Source organism: Nasonia vitripennis, chromosome 5 (assembly GCF_009193385.2).
Source record: "Nasonia vitripennis strain AsymCx chromosome 5, Nvit_psr_1.1, whole genome shotgun sequence".
In the NCBI taxonomy this organism is placed as follows: domain Eukaryota; kingdom Metazoa; phylum Arthropoda; class Insecta; order Hymenoptera; family Pteromalidae; genus Nasonia; species Nasonia vitripennis.
This window is the reverse complement of record NC_045761.1, coordinates 546872-553253: the sequence shown is the minus strand read 5'-3', so window position 1 is coordinate 553253 and position 6382 is coordinate 546872.

Genomic DNA, 6382 nt, shown 5'->3' with positions numbered 1-6382 from the left:
AGCTCGAGAGCTCGAGAACAGCCATCATATTCGGAGTACTAAAGGCGAGCAATTACGAGGCGCAATAAACTCGAGACACGGGCGTTAATAATCTAAATGGCTGAAATTCGGGATTAGGAGTTATATCTAGCGTGCATTAGGGGTGAAATACTGCGTGCCGTCGTCGTCGCTCGGCTTCTCTATATATCTCGCTCTTCTCCCTCCCCCCCCCCCCTCACTTCTCTGTCACTACCGCTCTCGCGCTCTGCATATATATGCATATTATTCAAATATTGTGGCTACTGCACTTTGAGCAGCCAGCCTCTCGGATCATGAATTAGCCTAAATGAATAGCTCTTCAAGACGCCAAATAGAGCTAATATGTTATGCATGATAACGAATGGGTTTATGTTAAATTGACGCGCACGCGTCGCCAGAACTTGACGACTTTTCGCGCCCCCGGGCCGACGCTCGACGCCGCGCCGCTCCGAGCCAACTTTGGAAATTCGTTATGAGCGACTCAGTAATCGCTCGCGAATATTGATCGCATTACTCCCCAATCGGTTTAGCTGCGCGAGACGATGTTTGCCGCGTTCAATTATTCGATCATCGACGATGGGCTCTTGAATTTCGTCGGATTCGATTGCCGTCCTGCAAAAACCATGATCGCGCTTTATTTACCGCTGCATCGCCGAAATCGAGTGGAGTGTAGACGCGCAGCTTCTGTCGAGGGAGCGCGAATTTTGCAAATCAAATTCTTTATGCTCCGCTGAATTATTCATGCCGAAGAGGTTAGGAGGAGTGTCATTAGCTTAAGTATCGTCAGTACCCACTTGCCCCGTCTGGGCGCTCTTACCCCTTCCACTCCGACGCTCTTCCGTCAATCTCTCTCCCCCCGGTAATTCGCCACCGCCGCCGACTGAATATAAACATAGCCGGCAATTCGGCTTATAGACTTGGGGCGACAAAAAGTGCGCCGCCGACTTTTTAAATGCCAAAGGGGTACCGCCACGAGAATCCGGTTATTTAACGCGTCGACGCTTCCTGCTGCAAAGGAAGCTGTCGCCGATGTATACCTTTTTCCTGCGAACGCTAGATCGCTCGAGCTAGCTGACCGAAAAAGAGTATAGAGAGGAAAGAAAAGCTCGGGGGCCGCTGATATATATATACACTTATATATATATATACGTACGGCAGTGTTTGCTTCCCCCTCGCTGGCTATTGTGTTTGCTTTCGCAGAACGAAATGTCAACAGTCTTTTGACTCGGTAATGTAATTACGCGATTCGCAAACGACAAAGACGATATTATTTGAATTTCACGAAGCGCACCGACTGCTGCAGGCATGTACGCCGCTGGATTGTTCAACGTATTTATGCCCATTGGCCGTTTAATAATGCAAAGCGCTTATCGACGCTGTGTGTACGCGCGGGGCCGAATACAATTATTGTTAGCGGCTAATGATAGCGCGATAATCTAGTTTGACTTTTCGGTACACAGCGCTACTCGCAATCGTGGCCAGAGGCTCCGATCGATACGAGGCCCAGCAAAAATAGAGTGCGGCGACGAAACCGGAAAAAAGGACGCGCTGCGGCGGCAGACAGAATGGTAGATGGGATAGGGTTGAAAAGTACACGCCGCGAGGGTTATTCCCCGGCGAGAGACACGCCCTGCAGGTCGATAGCGAAAGCAACGCATACGCATCCCACGTAGCCGCTCCTCGAGCCGGCTCTCTATTTTCCGACTGTTTTATACGACTGTCTTTCTGGCTCGCGGTGGACGGCCGCGACACTTTCCCTCTCGATATACGAGAGGGGCGGCGGAGGGGGGAAGAATGGAGTCGGCGACGACAGCGGCGCGCGAGGCCACTGTCCGCCTCGTCTCTCTCTCTCTTTCTCTCTCTCCCTCTCTGTATCTCTGTGTATAATCCGATTATACCCGCGCGACCTTTTTCTTTCTGTCTTTGATATTTTTTCCGCCGCTCTCCCTGATAATAATAAAATGTGACGGCCGAGCGTGCGCTGCGGGGGCGCTGCGATCGATAAGTTGTGAAGCATACGATACCGCGTGCGCTGGGATTACGAGGCGCGCTGGCCTCTGACGGCCTTTCTCGTGTTACGTTCTCGGCTGCTGCCTCCGCTTCCTCGACCCCCTTGACGTTTTCAGGAGAGCCGCGCGGGGAGGGGAGCAGCGCGACACGCGTACCGCGGCTTTAATGATGGACGACTATCGCATCGGCCTTTTTACGCTCTCCTCCTCTATTAAGATTATATAATGCGCTCTATTTTTGTCGCCCGGCGCGCGATAAGCCTGCTCGTCGTTACACGTTTTGCTTAATTAAGGGGGCTACTCGATGCCCCTGTCAGGGGGAGCAGGTAATTTAGAAGCTCTCAATTTTTTGGCGTGCGAGACGAATTTTAATGGGCCACTTAATTAGCCAAAGTGTCGCGTTTCGAGCGCGGCCTTGTTGCTCGATGCCTGGGCTGAGGGATGATGAACAGAGTGCCTTCTCCGAGGAAAACAAATCCGACGTCAAGCAGGGAAGAAGAGGAGAGGAGGGAGGAGTCTTCGACAATTTGCACCTATTCAGCGATCGGATGGAAGTTCCGGGGACGGGAAAACGAGATTGTCGGCGGGCCGCGTAGCTCGCAACAATGTACACACGCATACACAATAAACTCAGTTTGCGGTGACTTCTCCGGCAAACGTCAGCGCGTGTCTCCTGGCTGCAGGTAAGGCTTCGCAAACCAATAAGAGCGAGCGAAGAAGGAGGAGAGCGGGAAACATACGTAATATCGAGCAGTCTTTCCGCTTCATTCTTCTTCCCAGTTCCAGCTCGACTCTGGCTTTTTTCACTTTATAACGAAGAGCTTGTCCCGGTACAAACGTCACACTTCGTTCGATTCCAGGTCCCCGGACTCGGGGAAAAGTTGACATGTTAGAAGCGGCGGCGTTGAGAGACCGGGAAAATGAAAGCCGAGTGAAAAGTTTGCAGATTGATAGAGGAACGAGGACGTCGGGGACGGGAGAGAGAGAGAGAGAGAGAGAGAGAGAGAGAGAGAGAGAGAGAGGGCGAGCGGTAAAATTAGCTGTATCCACTGGAGGATTTTCATCCCCCTGCTGCTGCTGCTAGTCGACTATACTCTGCGACGTGTACGAAGCAGCGATTGGAACCGAAGTGGTTCTTAAAAGTTCCACTGTAATCGAACCTCTCGCTCTCTTCTCCTCCCTTTCACTGGTGCCGATAAAAGTTCAATGAAAAGTTCAGGCGCGTTGAGTGGCCGTTAGAAGGAAATTCTAAGTTTCTGCCATTTTCCCGGTCTCTCGCTCGCTCTATCTCTATTGCCGGTGCGTTTCGAGTTCTCTGCGGACGGCCGGCACATATACTTGCTACTTAAAACTAAGATTTTACTTCCGCGACTAATGCTGCGTTCTCTTCTTTCGCTTCGACTTGCTCCGCTTCTTGTGGATTTATAATGAACTTCGCCTGCCCCTCTCTTTTTTGTGCGAAACTTTGGCCCTACAACTCGTTATCGAAAGACTTTCCGGAGCCGCTCGCTCTACGCGCGAACGAAAAAGCTCATAGTTGCGAGATTACGATCTCAACGCGTGTATTATAGTCCCGCGGGAGAACGAAATGCGCGTCACGTAATCGTAAAATGTACGCGAAATTCGCCCGAGATGAAATTCGCTCCTATGCACATGTCAGTATTAAGAGGGCGTGATCTCATTGTCATGCGCCAAGTATTTCGCGTGTGATAGTGATATCGCGCCGCCGCCGCGGGGCGAACTTTCTTCATCAAACTCAAGTGACATCAGTCTTGTTTAACAAATTCCAAAGCCGTGCATGTGTTAACCAAACTCGCGCCTCCCCGCCGCTCTCTCCCACAGCTTTTCGACGTCGAGCTACCCGTCCGTGCGACTACTGATACAGAGTTTGCCGCCTCTCCGCTCTATAATACACACTGCAATTAACGCCTCGAATTTCGCGCAGTCAATAACGATTCGTCTACATTTAGGAGGCCCGTTCGACTTTTCCGGATAAAAACTCCAGCGGGAGCTGGTCGAGGCGAAAGTTTAACGAGTTGACTCTCGGGCCATCGCGTTTCGTGACGCTTGGGAAAAATTCCCGTAAAAGCCCGCGCAATTACACGGGGCTGCTGAAATATGGAATAAAAGATTATCATCCGGCTCTATCGGCCATTCGGCAAACACGCCACACGCGATTCGGCGAACGCGAGAATTTTAAAAGTCGCTCTAAAAGCTCTCACACATCCACATCTAATTTGCAGCGAACGCGCCATAAAACCGAGATAAAACTAGGACGTGTAAAACTTTCACCTGGCTCAAAGGTGTCCGCTGGAAGCTCGGATCATCCCGGACGTAAAAATGAGTTGCGAGCATGAGAGAGAGAGAGAGAGAGAGAGAGAGCGTAGTCCGTCGGGCTCGTAAAAACTTACGCGTGTTCGCACTAATCACTGGAAAGTGAAATAAAGACCTTTAAAGGAAGCGCCGTACAAAAGGTGTATGCGCGCGAAGGAAAGAGTAAGTACGGAAGGCTTCCGTCTGATTTGTAGTGTGCAGAGCTCGGCGCAGAAAGGGGCGAGGGTAGCGCTGGCTCGTATACTTTGGACCGTCGGCAGCGCGCACCTCTCTCCCTATTAGCGCGCGAGGGCGCGTGTACACCTAGCTGCTACGAGCGGGGGGTGATTAACTCTTTTCCTCCGGCGACTGGCTTCCATCCCTTTGGTCTCGCGGCAGCTTCGCTCCCCCGGGGGGCTTAGGTAAATCCCAGCGGTGCTCTGCTTCCTGCCAGCTCTCTTTGGCCCCGATGTTTCGCAATTAATGCGTAAAGTTGCCGGCCGGCTCTCTCTCTCTCCCTCTCCCTGCACGCGCTCTTTCGGCTTTTTAGACCGCCCGACGTCGCTCGCGGAGAGGGATCGAACTCCAACGAATTGATCTCACTCCAGAGACGCCGGCTGTCTAATTCCGAGTGGCTGTGCGTTAGTTAGGAGCCAAGTTTTTCTCCCGCGATAAGCGATAACGGGAAAGCCCGCTCCGCGGCTGCGTTATCGCTCGTTTGATCCGGTCGTGAAAGCTCGCAGTTTGCGCTATCATCGGAGAAAAATACGCCCGCCGCCATTTGCACCCTGACACGAGAGAGGAAGGGAGAGGGAAAATTCGCCCGCCACCCGTGGAATTCGCCGTGTCACGCAAAAAATAATCCCAAAAAGGCTCCAACGGGTGAAAAAGAACACGATCAGCCACTCGATCCTCGCATCCCCCCGTAAATGACTAACGCTTTCGGCTCTGCTGCGGATCCGTCGGGCTGCTCCTCCTGCGCTCTTTATTAATACCAGTAGCATAGCGGCGGCAGACATATCCAGGCAGTAGCGCTAATCAATAGGTCGGCAGACAGGCGCGCGCGCGCGCGCGTTCCGTGACAAAGTGACGAGGCGGACCGCAGGAAAGGGGCGAGAGGCCGACACTTCGTCACCATACGGCGTTACGCGAGGAGGAAACTGCATTAGAGAAGTATTCGGTTACATCGGTCGGGCGCGTGTTTGCGGCGCCGTAGCGGACCTGCCTCACCCACACACACACACATACACACACGAACGCGAGCGTCTCTACTCGGGTTACCCACGCGGGAATTTTATAGGCTTTTTTCTACCGCTTTTTACAGCCGACTGTCGGATTCTTTCGGTTTTCGCCGCTCGCGGGTGCATCGCGCGGCTGCCCGACGGTCGGACGGATCCTCGCGAGCTGCAGGAAGCCTCTTCAAGCGTCGTTCGGGGCAAGGAAAAATGTGAAAAGAATTTTATTCCGAGACGCGGGGCGCTTTAGTGGACTAGAAACGGGATATTATACGCGCGGGTAGGAGAGAAAGGAGCCAAACAACCAATACCGGGGGGTATTAAAAAGCGAAGGAGATAAAAAAAGTCCACCCTCCGCCGCGCGGCGATAAGCATCTAAACTGTCCACATAAATCGAGGGAAAAATAAGAGACGCGCCGTATTCGCCTTTATATAACTGCGTTACGCGGAAACGCCGAAATTATCATATTTCTCCAGCGAAAGGAAAGGCAATACGAGAGCCAGCCGGCGGGTAAAGCGCGCGCGGAATGCATGCAAAAAGCGATCTCCCTGGAATAAGAAACGAGCCGACGTACTCACCCTCGCGCGCTGTATTATAACGAGCGGAGCCTATACACGTCCCTGCAGCACGCTATGCCCGCACATATGCGCGGATACTTGCCGCCGAGTCGTATTCCCTCGCCTTTTTGCGTCGCGCCGCTACGTCACATCAACAGAGTGTATATCAACGAGGGCCGTATATTGGCGCCCGCACGCATGCGTCCGCGTCCGTTCTCGGCTCGCTAACGGCCCGACGGCTTTTCATTG